Source organism: Giraffa tippelskirchi, chromosome X, assembly GCF_054371585.1.
Source record: "Giraffa tippelskirchi isolate mGirTip1 chromosome X, T2T-mGirTip1v1.2.pri, whole genome shotgun sequence".
Lineage (NCBI taxonomy): Eukaryota > Metazoa > Chordata > Mammalia > Artiodactyla > Giraffidae > Giraffa > Giraffa tippelskirchi.
Window position 1 is genome coordinate 42,672,152 of NC_137289.1, and position 23,243 is coordinate 42,695,394.

At 42.8% G+C, this 23,243-nt stretch overlaps 1 protein-coding gene and 1 pseudogene across 25 annotated transcripts in view; one reads left to right on the plus strand and one right to left on the minus strand.

Moving 5' to 3' along the window:
• The window catches only part of LOC145537111 (histone-lysine N-methyltransferase PRDM7-like), a 44,125-nt gene extending 21,152 nt beyond the window's left edge, over nt 1-22,973 (minus strand). For 14 of the 24 annotated variants that reach the window (XM_081567800.1, XM_081567786.1, XM_081567796.1 and 11 more), the window contains exons 1-2: nt 22,805-22,973; nt 20,082-20,395 (exon numbers count right to left, since the gene is read on the minus strand). The gene's annotated coding sequence lies outside the window, so the exon portion shown is untranslated. The remainder of the gene's footprint in view (nt 1-20,081; nt 20,396-22,804) is intronic. The other 10 variants (XM_081567804.1, XM_081567790.1, XM_081567805.1 and 7 more) reach the window with 1 other exon arrangement.
• Nucleotides 627-1,273, plus strand: LOC145537110 (histone H2B pseudogene; annotated as a pseudogene). Its single transcript, XR_014076209.1, has one exon. The product of XR_014076209.1 is annotated as a histone H2B pseudogene (transcript).
• Nucleotides 22,974-23,243: the final 270 nt, after the last annotated feature.

Here is a 23,243-nt window from a genome sequence, read left to right on the forward strand (position 1 = left end):
TTGGAGAATGGGATTTTGTCAGTCTCTTCAAATTGATCATTGGTTTTGATAAGTTTCGGAGATAATAGCTGGTCAATTAATTCTTAGGATTTTCAGGAGCACTCTGCTGAGGAAGCCAGGACATTCTGCTCATGCCACTGCAGGTCAATCAGGAGAAGATTCTGTGTTGGAGTAAAATATCCACCAAGTGACCTGAGTCTCTCTGATGCCTGAAAGAGCTTGAGTTATGGAGGTCAGTCAGACTCTCTCAGGAAGCTCTAACTGATTATTTCATTTTTCAACTTCAGTGACTTTGGTGACATCTTTCAAACTTCTCATGCATCAATAGTAGACATAAGTCAGCTGAGGTGAATGGATGCCTGTTTCCTACATGGGGCAGAGTTCAAAGATTTTTCTGGTGGAGGTCAGGGAAAGTTTGAAGATACCACTGATTTTGGCTGACTGGGGGTTAAGCGTGGGGGAGGGGCGTGGCAGGAGTTGGGAGGTGGGACATCCAGTGAGAAGTGACATGGGCTGCCATAGTAACAGGCCTCCCTGCTTTGCATTTTATCCAATCAGATATGGACAGTGTCTGTGACGTCAGGGAACGCAGGGCCTATAAACTCGGCCAACGGCCTTCAACGCCCGCACTGGTCTTCCCTCTGAGCCATGGGGGGTGGTGTCTCCCACAAGGCTGAACCAGCCTCTGACAACTCTCAGGAAGATCTGAGCACCAGAGAAACTGGCACCTCCGAAATTGAGCCCTCGGAAACAGAGCCCTCCAGACCAGAGTCGTCTGATGCCGAGCCAAAGAAGGCAAAGCGGAAGACGGCTAAGAGCCGCCGTCGCCGTCGCCGTCGCCGCCGCTCCCGTCCGGACGACTTCTTGAGCTTCGCCATCTATTTCCGCAGGCTGCTGAGGCAAGTCCATCCGGGCCTGAGTCTCTCCCGTGAGGCCGTGAACATCATGGATTCGTTCGTGAAGGATATGTTTGAGCGGATCGCCGAAGAGGCCTGGCGCCTGGCCCGCTCCAACAAGCACCGCACCATCACAAATCATGACATCCAGACAGCTGTTCGTCTTCTCTTGCCTGGAGAGATCGGCAAGCATGCCATGTCCGAGGCCACTAAAGCGATCATCAGATACAACAGCTGCAGATAAACTGCCTCAGGACCGCCTGAACATCGCAAACCAGACTTTTCTTCTCTCACTTGGAGAGAAAAGACCTGTAGCGATGAAGAGGCACATTTCCACCCCAACGAAAACATTAAAAACTTCATTAACTTTGCTTCAATGTGTGTCGGATGTGTCATTCGTTCGATGGAAAATCGTGTACTTTTTTCTTAGCGTATTGCAACTCGTCACTTTCCTAAATGGTTATATCTATTTGTGGTTTCTCAGCGATTTTAGGGATCTTTATGGTCAAAATGGTTTCCCGAAAAGTTTCATCGGCCTTTTTCATTTTCATTCTCCCACCTATACTTAGGTACCATCCAGAGATTTTTATGTGGTGTATAGCAACCGATAAAGAACAGTGTGGTCTTCCCGGGTGGCTCAGCAGTAAAGAATGCGCCTGCAATGCAGGAGTCGCAGGAGAGGCAGGTTCGATCCCTGGGTCATAAAGATCCCCGGGAGGAGGGCATGGCAACCCTCTCCAGTATGCTTTCCTAGAGAATCCCATGGACAGAGGAGCCTGGTGGGCTATAGTCCACAGGGTCTGCAAAGAGTCGGGCACCACTGTCGCGAGGTAGCACGCATGGACACAAAGAGCAGTGTGTGTGTGTGTGTGTGTGTGTGTGTGTGTGTGTGTGTTCAGTCACTCAGTCATATCTGACTCTTTCTGACCTCATGGCCAGGAGCCCGCCAGGCTCCTCTCTCCGTGCAATTTTCCAAGCAAGAATACTGAACTGGTTGCCATTTCCTACTCCAGGGGATCTTTCTGACCATGGGATAGAAACCATGTCTCTTTCGTCTCGTGCATTGGCAGGTGGATTCTTTACCACTGCACCAGCAGTAGCAGATATAAAAATCACACTTACCCATTCTATCTCTTCAATCCCAATTCACTTCCATGTGTAAAATAGGACTCAAACACAGTGTAAAATGAGAAAATTCTAAATTTCTGGAATCAAGCACCATATCTTATGAAATTACCTTATCTAGATTTCTCTTATCCTATTTTTTTGTTTGCAAACTAGAACATTTGGCTTTAAAAAAAAAAAAAAATCCGGACTGAATTGCAAACTTGCAGGGATGATGGGATAGTCCAGTGACAGTGAATGCAGCGACAGTCTCCACAGTAGCAGCCAATGAGGGACTGGTAGCCCATGAGCCAAAGCAATTGGCCAAACGTATGGTGGAGTGAGGAGGGCTGAACAAATAACAACCTTCCTGTGGCACTCAGCCTAGAGATGGAGCGGGAAGGTGGGGTGATAGTTTCCCTGATGTTTTTCCATTCAAGCACCTGCTTTTAACCATGGCGATGTAAGTACAGGTATCCATTTCTTGGGGCTTCCCAGGTGGCGCTAGTGGTAAAGAAACTGCCTTCTTATGTGGGAAACGTTAAGAGCCACGGATTCAATCCCTGGATTGGGAAGATGCCCTGGAAAAAGGCATGGCAACCCACTCCAGTATTCTTGCTGGAAAATCCCATGGACAGAGGAGCCTAGCGGGCTTCAATCCGTAGGGTCTCAAAGAGTCGGACACGACTGAAGCGGCTTAGCATACACGCCATCCATTTCTTGGGTCTTCCCAAGTGGCGCCGGTAGTAAAGAACCTGCCTGCAATGCAGGAGACACAGGAGACCCAGGTTCTATCCCTAAGTGGAGAAGGTTCCCTGGAGGAGGGCATGGAAACCCACTCCAGTACTCTTTCCTGGATAATTCCCAGGGACAGAGGAGCCTGGTGGGCCACAGTTCATAGGGTCACAAAGAGTCGGACACAACTGAAGAGATTTAGCACACATGCATGCATCCATTTCTTGTTGTGGGACATGTCTCTAGCACCTTGCATCAAAGTAAGAAGGAGGACGATGTTCAGCAATTAAGAGAAATAAGATGACTCCTTCTTCTACCTCAAGTATTTGACTGCTAATGCTTATGATAATATTTACTGAAATTAATGTCCATTGTGATTCCTTCTTGGTGCATTGACATTTTTATTTCTATAAGTATATTGCTGCATTTCAAAGTAGTTGGTGATTTCCCTATTCCTTTTATTTTTGTTTGAGATACTTTTTGTGATTTTAGTTAATTAATTTTTTATTGAAGGATTATTGCTTTACAGAATTTTGCTGTTTTCTGTCAAACATCAACATAAATCAGCCTAGGGGATACATATATCCCCTCCCTTTTGGAACTCTCTCCCATCTCCCTCCCCATCCCACCCCTCTGGGTTGATACAGAGCCCCTGGTTGAGTTTCCTGAGCCATACAGCAAATTCCCCTTGGCTATCTCTTTTACACATGGTAATGTAAGTTTCCATGTTACTCTTTCCATACATCTCACCCTCTCCTCCCCTTTCCCCATGTCCATAATTCTATTCTCCTATTTCTTTTTTAAAAGATTGATTTCAAGCTTACTACATCCTTGGAGAGAGAGAAAGCACACTGTGATTTCAGTCCTTTGTAATTTACAATGGTTTTCATTAGAACTTAATATTTCATTTTAAACTATTCACTTTGAACTTTAAGCAACAAGGATATGCTATACAGTACAGAGGAATATACCAACTATCTAATAATAAATGTAAACAGAGTATAATATATAAAACAACTGAATTGCTATGTTGTAAATCTGAACAAATATAATATTGCAACTCATGAATACATCCACAAAAAAAGAAATTAAAGTTAAAAACAATTTATCAGTACCACTGTTATTGGATGTAGAAATCTGTGAAGGATGTGATTCTCAGCAAAACAATGAGAGAAAAACTAGGAGGATCTACAAAATTCCAACCTCTTGATCCCAGCTGTAGTGTTTTCTCGAGGTCAGTCATGATAGAGTTCGGTAAGTTCTAAATTATTTTCCTAGCAATTTCATTTCCCAGTTTATTCTCATTCTCCCAAAGTGTACTATGGAGTTCTTCAGAAGCAGTTTATGTGTGATATGCAGTAGATAAAGTGAAGAAACTGATATACGCATCCACTACCTCTATCACACTTATCCCACATATCCCAGTTTATTTACATATTTTCCACATATCCTAGTTAATGAAACATTTAAATATATAAATGGGGACTGATATATAGTATAGAAATGGCAAAACAAACATTTCACACACATTTCAATTTTCTAATTCCCTGGTTTTTTGAAATTATTTTTAAAATTCATACAGAAGAACAAGATGGCAGAGGAATAGGTGGACGCGGAGTACATCTCTCTCCACAGATACATCAGGAATATACCTTCAGACACAGAGGTGCATGCAGAACACCAGCTGAGAGTGGACAGGAGTCCCTGACTAGTGGAAAATAATATATAGACCCACCCAAACCTTGGTAGGATGAAGGGACTAGGGAAAAACAGAAGTGTTAGTAGGACTGGACCTGCCTTCAGCAGGTGGGGGAACTGAAGCAAGGGTCCGATCCCCACGTCGGGGCAATTGTCGGAGTCAGAGGAGAAACATTTAAGGATGAGAGTGAAACAGCTGATCTGTGGCAGCCTAAGTGGGATGAGAATCAGACAGTCCTTGCAGCCATACATACCCAAGACGGGGATGCAGATCCCCTGGAAGGTGCAGCGGCTGGTAGCTGGAGTTTAGGGATTGTGGAGCAATCCTAAAGCGAGGGCTGCTCTTGACTGTGGAGAGACTGATCAAGGGGATATGAGGGAGGAGACTGTGGTGGCAAATGCCTGTGGAGGAAAGTCGGGCAGCCACGGAAGCTAGGCGATACTGCTGAGTCACGTTTGGCGGTGGAGCCATCACCATAGCCTCTCTCTTCCCACACTGCCAGCATTGGCAGCTGAACAATAGAGAGGCTGGCCCAGCAAGCACCTGACGCACTGAATTACAGAGGAGGACCCCATCCAGGGTGCCCCTTTAAGTGCCTGATGCGCCAGTCTACGGAGTAGGACCCAGCCAGGGGGGCCCCTCTGTGTGCCCGATGTGCCAAACAACAGAGAAGGTCCCCAGGCAACGAAGCCCTCTAAGTGCCTGAACGGGTGGAGTTACGGAGAAAGACTGGCCAAAGAGGCCTTCTGATCGCCAGCTACAAGAGGCTTGAGAAAAGACTGATAGGGCCATAAGTCTTGCGGTGGAGGCAGTCCGTGTCCCTGCACACTTGGCGCTGCCATGGTCCCTGCAAGCCAAGCAGCTGTGCCACCTTCACGGTCAACTCTTACTGGGGCAGAGCTGCCACAGGCAAAAACAGTCTTGTGCCTCTGCATGCGGGGTCGCTTCAGTAGTGTCCTACTCTTTGCAACCCTGGAGACTGTGGCCTGCCAGGCTTCTCTGTCAAGGAGCGGCGTTCTCCAGACAAGAATACTGGAGTGTGTTGGCTAATACTGGTTTCGCGGTTGCGTGGCATGGAGCGGCCCTGAGGAGATACCCCATGTCCAAGGTCAGAGAAGCCCCAGCAAGATGGTAGGCGCTGGAGCGACTTTGAAGAGATACCCCACGTCCAAGGGCAGAGAAGCCCTAGCAAGACGGTAGGAGGGGCAAATTCACATTTAGAATCAAACCTCATCCCCGCCAGAGATGCTCAGAGGGCTCAAACAAACCTTGTGCACGCCAGGACCCAGAGCCCCCACAGAGACTGAGACAGAACTGCGTTTGAGTGTCTCCTGTGTAGGTACGGGTCAGCAGTGGACTGCCGCAGGGGCAGGGGCCCTGGGTGCAGCAGACTTGGCTATGGCATAAGCCCTCTTGGAGGGGGTCGCCATTAGCCTGACCACAGAGCCGCCAGATCTTACACAGGACTGGGAAATAGACTCTTGAAGGGCACAAACAGAACCTTGTGCACACCAGGACCCAGGAGAAAGGAGCACTGACCCCACAAGAGACTGACCCAGACTTGCCTGGGAGTGTGCAGGAGTCTCCAGTGGAGATGTGGGTTGGTGGTGGCCTGCTGCAGGGTTGGGGGCACTGAGTGTAGCAGTACATGCATGGGGCCTTTTGAAGGAGGTCGCCATTATCTTCATTACCTCCACCATAGTTTGGCCCCAGGTAAATAAGAAAGAGCGAGCACAGCTCCACCCATCAACAGAAAGGTGGATTAAAGATTTACTGAGCATGCCTCTGCCCATCAGAACAAGACCCAGTTTCCCCCTCAGTCAGTCTCTCCCATCAGGAAGCTTCCATAAGCCTCTTATGCTTCTCCATCAGAGGGCAGACAGACTGAAACCACAATCACAGAAAACTAACCAACCTGATCACATGGACCACAGCCTTGTCCAACTCAGTGAAACTATGAGACATGCCGTGTAGGGCCACCCAAGAAGGACAGGTCATCGTGGAGAGTTCAGCCAAAATGTGGTCCACTGGAGAAGGGAATGGCAAACTACCTCAGTATTCTTGCCTTGAGAACCCCAGGAACAGTAGGAAAAGGCAAAAGCATAGGACACTGAAAGATGAACTCCCCAGCGGGTAGGTGCCCCCTGGAGATCAGTGGAGAAATAACTCCAGAAAGAATGAAGAGATGGAGCCAACGCAAAAACAACACCCAGTTGTGGATGTGACTGGTGATGGAAAGAAAGTCCGATGCTGTAAAGAGCTATATTGCACAGGAACCTGGAATGTTAGGTCCATGAATCAAGGTAAATTGGAAGTGGTCAAACAGGAGATGGCAAGTGTGAATGTCGACATTTTAGGAATCAGAGAACTAAAGCAGACTGGAATGGTTGAATTTAACTCAGATGACCATTATATCTACTACTGTGGGCAAGAATCCCTTAGAAGAAAGGGAGTAGCCATCATAGTCAACAAAAGAGTCTGAAATGCAGTACTTGGATGAAATCCCAAAAACGACAGAATGATCTCTGTTTGTTTCCAAGGCAACCATTCAATATCAGAGTAACCCAAGTCTATGCCCTGACCAGTAATGCTGAAGAAACTGAAGTTGAACGGTTCTATGAGACCTACAAGACCGTCTAGAACTAACACACCCAAAATATGTCCTTTTCATTACAGGGGACTGGAATGCAATAGTAGGAAGTCAAGAGATACCTGAAGTAACAGGAACATTTGGCCTTGAAGTACAGAATGAAGCAGCGCAAAGACTCATAGAGTTTTGCCAAGAGAACGCACTGGTCATAGCAAACACCCTGTTCGAACAACACAAGAGCAGACTCTACACATGGACTTCACCAGATGGTCAACACCGAAATCAGATTGGTTATATTCTTTGCAGCCAAAATGGAGAAGCTTTATACAGTCAGCAAAAACAAGACTGGGAGCTGACTGTGGCTCAGATCGTGAAGTCTTTATTGAAAAATTCCCACTTGAATTGAAGAAAGTAGGGAAAACCACTAGACTATTCAGGTATGACCTAAATCAAATCCCTTACGAGTATACAGTGGAAGTGACAAATAGCTTCGAGGGATTAGACCTGACAGACAGAGTGCCTGAAGAACTATGGACGGAGGTTCCCGAACTTGTACAGGAGACAGGGATCAAGACCATCTCCAAGAAAAAGAAATGCAAAAAAAGTAAAATGGCTGTCTGAAGAGGCTTTACAAAGGGCTGTGTAAAGAAGAGAAGTGAAAAGCAAAGGAGACAAAGAAAGATATACCCATTTGAATGCAGAGTTCCAAAGAATAGCAAGGAGAGTTAAGAAAGCCTTCTTTAGTGATCAGTGCAAAGAAAGAGAGGAAAACGATAGAATGGGAAAGACGAGAGATCTCTTCAAGAAAATTAGAGATACCAAGGGAACATTTCATGCGAAGATGGGCACAGTAAAGGACAAAAATGGTATAGACCTAACAGAAGCAGACGATAGTAAGAAGAGGTGGCAAAAATACACAGAAGCACTATACAAAAAGGATCTTCATGACCTAGATAATCACGATGCCATGATCACTCACCTAGAGCCAGACATCCTGGAATGTGAAGTCAAGTGGGCCTTAGGAAGCATCACTATGAACAAAGCTAGTGGAGGTGATGGAATTCCAGTTGAGCTATTTCAAATCCGAAAAGATGATGCTGTGAAACCAGTGGACTCAATACGCCTTCAAAATTGGAAAACTCGGCAGCGGCCACACAACTGGAAAAGGTCAGTTTTCATTCCAGTTGCTAAGAAAGGCAATGCCAAAGAATGGTCAAACTACTGAACAATGCACTCATCTCACACGCTAGTAAAGTAATGCTCAAAATTCTCCAAACCAGGCTTCAACAATATGTGAACCATGAACTTCCAGATGTTCAAGCTGGTTTTCGAAAAGGCAGAGGAACCAGGGATCAAATTGCCAACATCCGCCGGATCATCGAAAAAGCAAGAGAGTTCGAGAAGAGCATCTATTTCTGCTTTATTGAGTATGCCAAAGCCTTTGACTGTGTGCATCTCAAGAAACTGTGTAAAATTCTGAAAGAGAAGGGAACCCCAGCCCACCTGATCTGCCTCTTGAGAAATCGGTATGCAGATCAGGGAGCAACAGTTAGAACCGGACATGGAACAACAGACTGGCTCCAAATAGGAAAAGGAGTATATCAAGGCTGTATATTGTCACCCTGCTTATTTAACTTATATGCAGAGTACATCATGAGAAACGCTGGGCTGGATGAAGCACATGCTGGAATCAAGATTACCGGGAGAAATATCAATAACCTCAGATATAAAGATGACACCACCCTTATGGCACAAAGTGAAGAAGAACTAAAGAGCCTCTTAATGAAAGTGAAAGAGGAGAGTGAAAAAGTTTGCTTAAACATTCAGAGAACTCATGCCGTCTGGTACCATCACTTCATGGCAAATAGATGGGGAAAGAGTGGAAACAGTGGCAGACTTTATATTTTTGGGCTCCAAAATCACTGCAGATTGTGACTTCAGCCAGGAAATTAAAAGATGCTTACTCCTTGGAAGAAAAGCTATGACCAACCTAGACAGCATATTAAAAAGCAGAGACATTACTTTGCCAACAAAGGTCCATCTAGTCAAGGCTTTGGTTTCTCCAGGAGTCATGTATGGATGTGAGAGTTGGACTATAACGAAAGCTGAGCGTGGAAGAATTGATGCTTTTGAACTGTGGTGTTGGGGAAGACTCTTGAGAGACCCTTGGACAGCAAGAAGATCCAACCAGTCCATCCTAAAGGAGATCAGCCCTGGGTGTTCATTGGAAGGAGTGATGTTGAAGCTGGAACTCCAGTACTTTGGCCACCTGATGCGAAGATCTGACTCATTTGAAAAGACCCTGATGCTGGGAAAGATTGAAGGTGGGAGGAGAAGGGGACGGCAGAGGATGAGATGGTTGGATGGTATCACCAACTCAATGGACATGAGTTTGGGGAAACTCCGGGAGTTGGTGATGGACAGGGAGGCCTGGCGTGCTGCCGTCCAAGGGGTCGCAAAGAGTCGGACACGACTGACATTGACTGACTGAATAAACTGAACTGAACTGATGTACCCATGGGTTAGTTAGACAAACAACATCAGAACATTGCAGTTTAAGGAAGAGAGCATTTTCTTGCAGGGCCATGCAAGGAGATGGGTGGCTTATGCCTTTAACAATCCTGAACTTTCCAAACACTTTCAAGAATGCCCACTTATACAAAACTTGAGGGAGGAATGTGATTAGCTCTGACAACCTTCTTGCTGTCAGATATTCTATTCTTGAAGAAAAGTCATAGTGAGGTAACTGTGTTCCTGTAAACCTCTAGCAAAACAAATATTAGTCTCAATGCTGAAAGGTAAGATTCCAAGCTTGACTTTCACACTCCAAGGTCCTGTTTAGGAGGAGGGGCTTCCTGGGCAAGCTGATTATCCTGCCTGAGAGCATTCATCCAGCACCCAGTCTTGGTCCTCCCACCAGTGGCCAGTCACAGCTGAAGATGCAGCTCTCAGTCTCTGGGCCCTCCTCTTACCAAGGTCCCCATACCCTGCCCAGCCACCTTAAAGGAGGGAGCCAGGTGCCCAGCCCACAGTTGCCCTCAGTCTTCTCAGTCTACCCTAACTTTGGGGGGGAAGCTGGGTCTTGTAGACTCTGACCCAATCAGATTATTGCAAGCGTTGAGTCATGGAGGTGGGGATGGCAGAGGTAGGTTGCCTAGTGCTCTGAACCCTGGGCCAGGCCAGTGAGTGTCTCTAGCAAGGTCTCTGGACCTCTGCAAGACTCGGCCTTTGGCCTGTCCCCAGGCTCCACCCCTTGCTACCCAGACCAAGGCCAGAGGACCTGGAGGGCCATGGACGAAGGCTGAAATATACCTTTTACTACACTCTGCTGAGAGGCTGACTATTGGTGGACCTGGTCTTCTAACCTCTATGGTCTTTAGCTAAGGACGGCAGCTCCATGCCCATCTTGCCCCTATTACAGTATCTTCCTTGGTGAGATTATACAAACTTTGACTGAAAGTGGGTAACTTAGACCATCATGGTCTATTTCCACTAGCCCAAGATAATCACATTCTACTCTGTTTCTATAACTCAGGTAAATTAACTAACAATATCATGTGATGATATAGTTTTTATCTTCCTCTAACTGAAATATTATACTTAAAAAGCATAATGTCCCCTCAGACATATATATTGCAAATGGGGGAACCATTTATTCATTCACTGCTGGAGCTATAGTTGAATTGTTATATTTTGAAAACAATTTTTATTGGAATGGAGTTGCTTTACCATCTTATATTAGTTTCCGTTGTACATCTAAGTCAATCTATTATAGGCATACATAGATCCCTTCATTTTTGGATTGTCTTCCCATTTAGGTCACCACAGAGCACTGAGTAGAGTTCCTTCCACTTTTTTCGTTTTTGAATTCAAATTAAGTTATTTGTATTAACTGGAGGATAATTACTGTACAATATTGTGATGCTTTTTGCCATATATCAACATTAATGAGCCATAGGTATACATGTGTCCCACACATCCTTAAGCCCCACTCACCTCCCTCCCCACCCTATTCCTATGGGTTGTTCCAGAGCACTGGTTTTGAATGCCCTGCTTTATGCATATATAAACCTGAATGATGATTTTCCTGAATGATGAAATATGCAATTTTCTCTATATCACATATGAGTTATGGGTGTAGTTTTTTCTACATTAAATTTGATATCTGTATTTATGTTTGGAAATCTAGCTGTATATTTTTGGTCATGATAGATGGACTATTGTATGTTTCACATCTGGATATCTCTGCACTCTTTTCCCTACATAAATATGGAATGCTGTATTCTTCACATAGGAAAATTTGAGCACATGTTTTCCTGAATAAAGTATGGAATATTTTGCAGTTTTCTAATGAAAATCTCACTTAAGATTTTCGGACATGAAGTATATAATTCTCCATAGTCCAAATATGAAACACCGAGGCAAATTTTCATTACTGAACTAGGAAATTTGTACATCTCATAAATGATCATCTAGGTAAAGATTTTCCTACATGAAAGTTGGCATATTTCATATTTCACATAAAGAAATATGGACACAGATCTCCTTGTTTGGGGATACTCTGTATTTCACATATGAAAACATGGGTGCTGATGTTTCTACACTAAATATGTAACTCTCTATATTTCCCATTTGAAAATCTAGACACAGGTTTTCCTGCATGAAACATGCAATATGCTATATGAAAATCTGGAAAAAGGTTTTCCTGCTTAAATACTGAATGTTTTATTTTACACTTATTAAAATCTGTGTGCACATTCTGCACATGACATATGGAATTCTCTTGTGTTTCTCTTTGGAAAATATAGACATTCAGGAACCTACATTAAATATTAAATTCTCCTTAGAACTCATATTAAAATATTGGCACAGGTGTTGTGGGCCTAGGTTTTCAACTGTGAAATTATATAATTCTGTATGATTCACGTGTGGAAATCTGAGTGCAGATTTTCCTAAATGAAGTATGAAATCATGTATATCTTACAGATGATAAGTTAAGTGTAGATTTTCTGCTATATTGCTATATGGGATTCTGCATATTTCATATAAGAAAACCTTAATTATGATTTTTTGACATAGAATATGTAATTCTAATTTCACATATAGATATCTGGGAACAGATTTTCCTACTTGAACTATGACATCTCTATATTTCACATATAGAAATCAGTGTACAGATATTCACGCATCACATATGAAATTTTCCACGTTTCGTATGTGGGACTCTCAGGCCAGATATTTTAGAAAATATATGGAACTCTCTATATTTCCCAAGTAAAAACAAGATGAGGAAGTTTTGAGATGAAATATGGACGTTTGTTCATTTCTCATATGAAAACCAGGGTACAGATTTTCTTACATGACATATGAAACGTGTATATTTTAGATACGAAAATTTGAGTTCATATTTTTTACATGAATTATGGAATTTTCTATGTTTCAAATATGGAAAACTTACCTTAGATATGCTTCTATGAAATATAGAATCCCTATATTTCCTATATGACATGTGGACCCTGATTTTGCTCCATAATATGTGCAATTCGCTACATGTCATATATGAATATCTTGGTTTAGATTCTCCCACATGAAATATGGAATTCTCTGTATGTCCCTTGCAAAACATGAGGGCAGGTTAACTTGACGAACAATGGAATTCTTTATATTTCACATTTGAAAATCTAGGTGCAGATTTTCTACATGAAATATGAAATTCTGTACATTTCTTGTATTAAAGTATTAGTGCAGATTTTCCCACTTCAAATATGGAATTCTCTATATTTCATATAGGAAAGCCTGAAAGATGACTTTCCTACAGGAAATATGTAACTTTCTATATTTCATACACGAAAATATGGGTACAGAATTTTCTCCAGGAAGTATGAAATCTGTATTTCATGTCTGAAAATCTAGCTGTATATGTTTGGTCATGATATATGAAATATTGCTTGCTTCACATATGGATATATGTGCACGTATTTTCCTGCAAGCATAGGGAATTCTGTATTATTCACATAGGAAAATTTGAGTATCCATTTTCCTGCTGAATCATGGAATTCTACTTTCATAAATGAATTTCTCAATTAAATTTTCTGACAAGAGATGTACAATTCTCTATCATTCAAATATGAAATTCCAGTAGCAAATATTCATTCCAGAAATACGAAATGTGTACATTTCACAAATGAAAATCTAGATAGAGCTTGTCTTACATGAGGTGTGGTACTCTTTACATTCCATATAAAAGATCTGAGCACAGATTTCCTTGATTTAAATATAGACTAATCTATATTTCACATATGAAAATATTGGCGTTGTGTGTTCTACAATATATGTATTTCTCTACATTTCACAAATGAAATGTTCAATTCTTCGTATCGCATTTATAAATATTGGCTGCACATTTTCCTACATGGTATATGGAATTCTCTGTGTTTAGCATTTGAAAATATAGACTTTCATTTTCCTACACTAAATATTAAATTCCCTAAACTTCACATATTAAAATATTAGCATGGGTTTTGTAGGCATAGTTTCTCAAATGTGAATGTGGAATTTTGTGTTTTGCATGTGGACATCACATTAGAAGTTTTCCTAAATGAAATATGGACTTCTGTATATTTTACAGGTGATAATTGGAGGAAGGGTTTTTCTGCTATATTGATACATGGGATTCTGTATTTTTCATATATGAAAATCTTATGATTTTATTACATAAATATGTAACTGTCTATATTTCACATTATACAACACTGGGAAAAACTTTACCTACATGAAATATGAAATCTCTACTTTTCACATATATTAATCAGTGAACAGATTTTCACACATGACATAAGAAATTTTTCATCTTTCATATAAGGAAATCCCATCCCAGACATTCATACAAAAAAACCCTGAAGTCTATATTTCATATATGAAAATACAGTTGCCAATTTTCCCACATGAAATGTGGAGTTCTCTCTATAGAATCACATGTGAAACCTGGACACCCATTTACCACAAAATATGAAATCTTCTATATATCATATAGGAAAATCTCTGCTCAAATTTTCCTCTAGGCAGTACTTAACATTATGTATGTCACACATGAAAAACTGGGTGCTAATTTACCCATGTACAATCCGGAATTGTGTATATTCTGGATATCAAAATCTGTGCACCAATATTACTACCTAAACTATGGAATTCGGTATATTTCACATATGAAAATCAGGGTGAAATTTTACTCAGTTAAAAATGGAATTCTCTATATTTTACATATGAAAATGTCAGTGCTGAATTTACATCATGAAATATTGAACTTTTTGTATTTCACTTTAGGAAAATCTGGATGCTGAGTTTCTTACATGAAATATGGTATTTTCTATACCTCATATATGACAATCTGGGTGGTGACTTCCTTACATTAAATATGGAAATCTCTATATTTCACAGACGAAAATCATGGCGTTGGTTTTCTTAAGATATGGAGAACCTATATGGTATTGGAGTTCTCTCTGTTTCACAAATGAAAATATGTGCACCACTGCTTCTTCGCAAAATATGGAATTCTTTGTATTTCTTCTATCAAAATCTAGGCTTGAACACTCTTTCATGGAAGTTGGACTTCTGTATATTTCACATTTGAAGATCAGAATGGATTTTCCTATGAGAAATATGAAATCACTGCATTTCGTGTGAACCACTGGTTCTTCAGGTACTGACACATTTGTTCCCTGTTTGTGTCCCTGTGCCTTGCACATGCGTGTGTACAGGTGTGTGCTTGTGTCACCTGTGTTTGCGTGTATGTGCATGGGCCCAGCCCCCTGCTGACATGGGAGATGAAGGCGAAAGAACATGAGATGTCTAACAACGAGAAGAGGAGGCAGGAGACGTCCACAGTCTAGGGGAGACTGGTCCACGCATCTCTGCGGTGACCCTGTTCAGGACAAGAATGAGCAAAGGATGGCCAGTGACAACTCTGGGTAGTGAGTCCACAAATCTGCAATTACCTCAGGAGACAAAGACAGGCTCACAATTTCTGCTGTGCTGTTGTGTGTGTTTGTATCCGCAAGAGGGGTTGGAGGGTTTGCAGAGTCACCCAGTGTAAATCAAGTGGTGGGGGCTCTAAAATCATGACCTGTGGACCCCTCAGTCTGTGGGGGCATTGGCTCTGATTAAAACTCTTCAAGAAATGGGCATAGAAGGAACCTACCTCAACATAGTAAAGGCCACATATGATAAGCCCACAGCAAATATTATTCTCAATGGTGAAAAACTGAAAGCATTCCCCCTAAGATCAGGAACAAGACAAGGGTGTCCACTTTCACCACTATTATTCAGCATAGTTTTGGAAGTCCTAGCTACAACAATCAGAGATGAAAAAGAAATAAAAGGAATCCAGATCGGAAGAGAAGAAAGTATAACACTCACTGTTTGCAGATGACGTGATGCTGTACATAGAATACCATGATACTATCAGAAAATTACTAGAGCTAACCAGTGAATTTAGCAAAGTCGGAGGATACAAAATCAATACACAGAAATCATTTGCATTCCTACATACTAACAATGAAAAATCAGAAAGAGAAATTAAGGAATCAATTCCATTCACCACTGCAACAAAAAGAATAAAACATCTAGGAATAAACTTACCTAAGGAGACAAAAGAACTATATACAGAAAATTATAATTTGATGAAAGAAATCAAAGATGATATAAACAGATGGAGAGATAATCCAGGTTCCTGGGTAGAAAGAATCAATATTGTGAAAATGACTATACTACCAAATGCAATCTACAGATTCAATGTGATCCCTATCAAAGTACTAATGGCATTTTTCACAGAACTAGAAAAAAAAAAGCCACAGTTCGTACGGAAACACAAAAGACCCTGAATAGCCAAAGTCATCTTGAGAAAGAAGAATGGAGCGGGAGGAATCAACTTACCTGCTTTCAAATTATACTACAAAGTCACAGTCATCAAGACAGTACACAAAAACAGAAATAAAGGCCAAGGGAACAAGATAGAAAGCCCAGAGAAAAACCCACACACATGTGGGCACCTTATCTTTGACTTAGGAGGCAAGAATATACAATGGGAACAAGACAGCAGTTTCAGTAAGTGGTGCTGGAAGAACTGGACAACTCAGTGCAAAGAATGAAATTAGAACACTTCCTAACACCATCAGTTCAGTTCAGTTCAGTCGCTCAGTTGTGTGCGACTCTTTGCGACCCCATGAACCGCAGCATGCCAGGCCTCCCTGTCCATCACTAACTGCCGGAGTCCACCCAAACCCACGTCCATTGAGTCGGTGATGCCATCCAACCATCTCATCCTCTGTCATCCCCTTCTCCTGACCTCAAACTTTCCCAGCATCAGGGTCTTTTCCAATGAGTCAGCTCTTCCCATCAGGTGGCCGAAGTATTGGAGTTTCAGCTTCAACATCAGTCCTTCTAATGAAAACCCCGGACTGATCTCCTTTAGGATGGACTGGTTGGATCTCCTTGCAAACCGAGGGACTCTCAAGAGTCTTCTCCAACACCACAGTTCAAAAGCATCAATTCTTCTGCGCTCAGCTTTCTTTATAGTCCAATTCTCACATCCATACATGACCACTGGAAAAACCATAGCCTTGACGAGACGGCCCTTTGTTGGCAAAGTAATGTCTCTGCTTTTTAACATGCTGTCTAGGTTGGTCATAACTTTCCTAACACCGCACACAAAGATAAACTGAAAATGGACTAAAGACCTAAATGTAAGACCAGAACCTATATAACTCTAGGAAGAAAACATAGGCAGAATACTCTATGACACAAATCATAGTAAAATCCTCTATGACAAACCTCCTAGAATAAAGGAAATAAAAACAAAAATAAATAACTAGGTGCTAATTTAATTTAAAAGTTTTTGCATAGCAAAGGAAACTATACACACAGTGAAAAGACCACCCTCAGAATGGGAGAAAATAATAGCAACTGAAACAACTGACAAACTATTAATTTCCAAAACATACACACAGCTCATACAAGTCAATACCAGAGAAACAAACAACCCAGTCAAAAAGTGGGCAAAAGTCCTAAACAGATATTTCTCCAAAGAAGACATAGAGATGGCTAAGAAACACATGAAGAGATGCTCTCCATCACTCATGATTAGAGTGTTAGTCGCTCAGTCGTGTCCAACTCTTTGCAAGCTCACGGACTGTAGCCCACCAGGCTCCTCTGTCCATGGAATTTTCCAGGCAAGCATACTGGAGTGGGTTGCCATTTCTTCCTCCAGGGGATCTTCCTGACCCAGGGATTGAACCTGGGGCTCCTGCACTGCAGGAAGACTCTCTACCATCTGAGGCACCAGAGAAGCTCATTATTAGAGAAATGCAAATCAAAACTACAACGTGATATCACCTCACACCAGACAGAATGGGCATCATCAAAAAGTCCACAAGCAACAAGTGCTAGAGATGGTGGGAATGTAAATTGATACAGTCACTATGGAAGACAGTGTGGAAATGCCTTAAAAAACTAGGAATAAAACCACCATGTGACCCAGCAATCCCACTATTAGGCATATGACCTTCCAAAAACCAAAGCTGAAAAAGACACACGTACCCCAGTGTTCACTCCAGCACTATTTACGGTAGCCAAGACATGGAAGCAAGCTAGATGTCCATCGACAGAGGAATGGATAAAGAAGCTGAGGTGCGTATATACAATGGAATGCTACTCAGCCATAGAAAAAAAGGAATGCATCTGGGTCAGTTCTAAGGAGGTGGATGAACCCAGAGCCTATTATACAGAGGGAAGTAAGTTAGAACGAGAAAAACAAATACCGTATATTAACGCATACATGTGGAATCTAGAAGGATGGTACTGATAAACCTGATCCCAGAGCAGCAATAGAGACGCAGACATAGAGAACAGACTTGTGCACAAGGGTAGGGGAGGAGAGGGAGTGGGTGAGATAAATGGAGAGAGTAGCATGGATGAATATACATTAACATATGTAAATAGATAGCCAATGGGAATTTGCTGTATGACTCAGGGAACACAAACGGGGGCTCTGTAATAACCTAGAGGGGTGGGAATGAGCGGGAAGTGGGAGGGATTCAAGAGGGAGGGGACATATGTACACCGAAAACTATGGTTAATTCAGGTTGAGGTGTGACAGAAATCAAACCAATACTGTAAATAATAATCAATCAATGAAAAATAAATATTTGTTAAAAGCTAGAAATAGGTAATTTGGAAATTACCTAGAATGTCACAATTGAGAGGGAAAAAACCCCTTAATATGTGATCTATTGCCTTCCAGGTTCCGTTCTCTTCATTTTTAAAAAGTATGAGATAGGGGAGTTAATGTCTTCATGATACTGTATCTATTATTTGGACCAGGAACTGTTCTCTGTGATATGTGCATGCTGACCTGACATCCCATGGTCTTTCATGCACTTAGGAGACACTGTGTTCAATCCGTACACGGTAAAGTTTCCTGCGGATGGACATGTGGATCTGCCTTTTGATCCAGAGTACACTAGACACCGCAATGTGTTCCAGATTGGGGGTCAGATACAACACGTCTCTGTTCCTCTCCACCTGGCACCAATCTGACTCAGCTCTTGCCAGGGAGGTGACTTTGGGTAAATTCATTCACCCGTTAACCGCTACGTGTTTCTGCTTCCTCAGCTGCCGAAAGGGATGACAGCATTAAAAATGCTACCTCATAGTGTTGTGATGAGTACTCAAAGACTTCATTATACGTGCACACATGGAGAGCTAACCACGGTTCAGAAGGGTGAGCTTATCTTCCTGCCTCTCTTCACTTCCGTTTCTGCTTGTACTCACACCCCCGTCCCTGCCCCCACCCTTTTCCCCTCCCACCCCAACTCCGCTCTCTAGCACCCGTGTCCCATCCTCAGACTCTCCATCCAAAATCATGGCTGACGATCTCCTCAGATTTACCTAAATGTAAGACCAGAACCTATATAACTCTAGGAAGAAAACATAGGCAGAATACTGTATGACACAAATCATAGTAAAATCCTCTATGACAAACCTCCTAGAATAAAGGAAAATTAATTTCCTTTATTATGAAAATTATGAAAATATCCACACCATTACCCTTGGATTAAAAATCATGAATATTAGCAGAAGAAATAAGAAACACACTAAAACTGGCAATGTGAAAACTAAACAAGAAATAAAGCATTAATGATGAAAGTTTGACTATTAACATTTTCATATCTTCATTAGATTGAGATTTTCAGAATTTGATACAGGGGAATTAGACTTGATAAAAAGAAAGCCAAAATAAAAAAAAAAAACTATGTGAAGAAGTTTCTTGGCCTTTAAATGACCCTCTATAAGGTTTTTAAAACTTTATATACTCTAGTTCTATAACTGGCCAGTGACCACTTACTTCCTGTCATTATACATATCATAGGAAGGGGTCATTAGACTTGTAACTGCATAGAGAATATGCACTAAATTTTTCCATACGAGCACATGATGAAGCCTCAGTGTTGTATTTAGGCTTCACAATGTCCCCACAGGAAGAGCCGAATACTCATTATGCTAAAAAAAAAAAAAAAATCCTTCCCCCATGCCTCATACAATCCATTCTTGAGGCCCTGAAGGGCTGAAGTGATGCTGCAAGGTCCATGCGGTGAGTCAAAGGTGGTCTTGACACTGTGTCCCTGGAGCACTATCCAGGGAAATGTGGAACAGCAATAATATTAACTACAGTAATGACAACAGCTAGAATTGACCGGGAACGTACCATATGGCACATACTGTTCTGACACTTTCCCCTGTCTTAACATGGTCAGTGTTCTACACTGCCCCATGAAGTAGTTAAATTTACTCCAAGCTAGTGCTTCTATGTGGCTAATGGAAGAATGAGGCACAGAGACACTATGTTACTTGCTCAGAGTCGCCCAGCAGTCAGGGAACCACTGGTCTCGAGGCATTGTGGAAACCTCAGTGTGTTCTGTATTTATTCAGTCAAGGCTAAGATCCAACGGCTATGGCAAAATATGTAGAATAACAGCTACCACATAACACAAATTGATCTTACCTCAGAAATGCACACGAAATAGAAATCGGATTTCTTCAGAAATCTTTCAGATAGAGGCTTGGCAAGACTGCATCAGGATGTTTTGTAGAAAGGATAGTCTGAACAGCAGTCTGAATCCTCAGAACAGCAGACAGCAGGTCAGTGAGTCTCCTAGACTGGAGGTCTTGGGTTTGTGCATCAGAGAAGGCAGCAAACCCCTGTCACCTACACATGCTCCCAGTGGAGACAGAGCCTGGCAGGAGGCAAAATAAGACCATTCCTCTGCTCTAGTAGTGCCTAGACAAGTTGTCCATGTCAATCAGAACTGAGGAATTCTAAAAAAAGAAAAATGGAGATTTCATGATCCGCACTCGGTGCATCTCACTTAGTGCAGCTACAATAGTGCCCTAGAATCTGTCCGTTTTCACTATGCTTGGGAAACTCTCAGGGACTTTAGTAAACCTCATTAGTAGCGAGACTGTCAGCAAAATAAGGGAAATAGCGATCAGAACACATATCAGAAAAAAAAAAAGTAGAGATGATCAACAAAACCCAAAGCTGGCTCTTTCAAAAGATCAATACAAATTCATAAACGTCTACTCATGTAGACCAAAAAAAGCAAGATATCTAAAGACAACACTTATGAATATCGGAAGTAAAATAGATTTCAGATCTCACAGAAATTAAAAGGATTCTGTGAATGATTATAATAACTACATCTGGCAATTTCGGTGAAAGGAACTAACTAACAAAGTTGAGCCAAAAAGAAATAGATAATCTATTTAAAAATCGAGCTTGTAGTTGAAAAATTTACAGAAATCTCCAGGCCCAGGTGGTATCCCTGGCACAACAGACAAAGGGAGGGAAAAAATGGGTAGGGACAGAGAAAAGGTGACTATATTCTAACACAACCAGTTACTCAAGGTAAAATGGGCCAAATCCAAGCAATGTGATGAAGCCATTGGTTTTATTTTCTCATTGTCCTCCAGCTTCTCCTTCCTGCCTCCCTCCTTTGCCCCAGTTGCTTCCTCCTTCTTAAGTCCTGCCCTGCATCAAGAGTAGCAGTGTTATGAGGCGCGATTCCCATATTGTAACTGATATCCGCTGGCTGACTGACATTCAGCTGGATGCTATCATCCCTGCAGCTGGTATACTCAAGCTTTCTGTCTCATCATGGACCAGAAGGTTTCACTCCTAATTTCAGGTATAGCTAGGAGAGAAGGTGCAGGGCACACGTTGGAGCCTTGAGTCCTTCATCTGTGAAATGCGGATGACCACAAATTGTGGGAGAAACAGAGATTTCGGCACCAGACCCTTTGCAATGAGTGCTAAACCCAATGAAACATGACAAACTCAGAGCATCACGGGACTCCTTGACATTCAGAAGCACCTCAAGTAGATTTCCCTGCCAGGACTGTTGCGTTTATTGCTCCTTCAGCCTGGAATGCTCTTCCCTTAGGTAAGCCCATGGCCTGCTCCCTCACTTCCTCCACATCTCTGCTTAATTGCCATCTTTCAGGGAGATTTTCCCTCATTATCTTGAATAAAATAATAACATCATACCCCACACACCCCCTTTCCCCTGATCTAGTATTATCTTTCTTCATAGTGCCTGCCACCCACCCTTGATTTACTTACTGACTACCAGGTCTCTGAAACGAGAGACTTGGTCCGTTTTGTCCTGTTACAAACTCCTCGAATAGCGCTCTGGTATATGGCAGGTGCTCAGAAAACATTTGCTGAAGGACAGTCGGGAGCCAGGCCCTTTACACACATCGCTAACATGCACAGGTACCCTCCAAGACCGACACTGGCCCCACTGAATTAATTATCATACACGCTCAATGACACACAGTCAGCATGTCAGGTTCCAGGCTTCGGAATCATATCTGCCAGCTTCCAAATCCTCAGCTCCTGGACAGAGACCTCACAGCCAAGAACTCAAGAGGTTTTATTTCTAACACAACGACTCCAAACAGCTCAGGTAGATACCCAGACACACAAAAAAAGGTCACTGAGTATCTGCACAGAGAGCTCACAACTCGAGCCTCAGACCCTCAAATACGACAGAGACCAAACACACTGCGACAAAGAGCCTCCAAACAGACCAAGGTCGTCAAGACAGAAACAAATGAGAATCGCACAGATACTTCACATCACGGAGACTGACTTCCGAACCACTCCGGACACTTACTAAGTTAATACAGAAACCGCTAAGCAGAAAGACATAACTTTGAGTAACTCAAGAACATCATACAACCTGCAGATAAAGTTCCCAGACAAATGGAAAACCTGCACCCTGTGCGCAGACCCCAAGCAGCTGAGAGTTTCCACCTTAAGACAAACCCCTCCTCAAAGCAGCTCAGAGACAGCACAACTTGGGACCCAGAATCAAAAGCTCAGAGATCTCACATTCTGGGGCGCAGACGCCTACACAGAGATCTCACACCCAGGGACTCAAGTGCCCCAAAGCTCCAAAAATGCACATCCCGGCACACAGGCACACACATCCTAGAGGCTTTGGACTATGGCTCTCAAAATCCACTCCGATCAAATACCCCATCACCCACAATCCTGGCCAATGGCTCAGAGAGATCAAGCGTACCCAAAACAGCATCTGTGATGTCACACGTAGCCATACACAACCCCAAGCTCCCTGACCCAGGTTACTCTCCAGGGAGAGACACGAAACAAGCCCTGAGACCTCTCCCTGGTCATGAATTGCATGCATCTGTGCGACTTACCGCGCGTTGCCATCTGATCCAGACTGAGGGAGAGCTCAGTAAGACTGAAACACGGTCGCCCTGCACAGCCACTGACTGTGCCGAACCTCGCCAGTAACCAAGGCAGCCATTCAACCCCTTCGGGAAAAGCGGTAAAACTCGGAGAAAACATGGCACACTCTGAAAAGCCGGGCAAACGAACGCAGGCGCACTGGTATACACACGCCTCGCGCCCAGAGGTCCAGCTCCGCGACCTCAGTGCCTGTCTAAGACAGGCAGCCAATGGGAACTGAGCAGGAGAAAAAGGAGGGCGGGAGTAGCCGGACTTCCGCGTATACTCGCGCTCCGGAAGAACTAATTCCGGCCATCTCCCGGTCGCCTTACCCCCAAAGCGGCAGCCAATCTCTCGCTCTGGAGCCATCCCCACCTTGGATGTGACCATGTCAAAACGAAGGGGTGG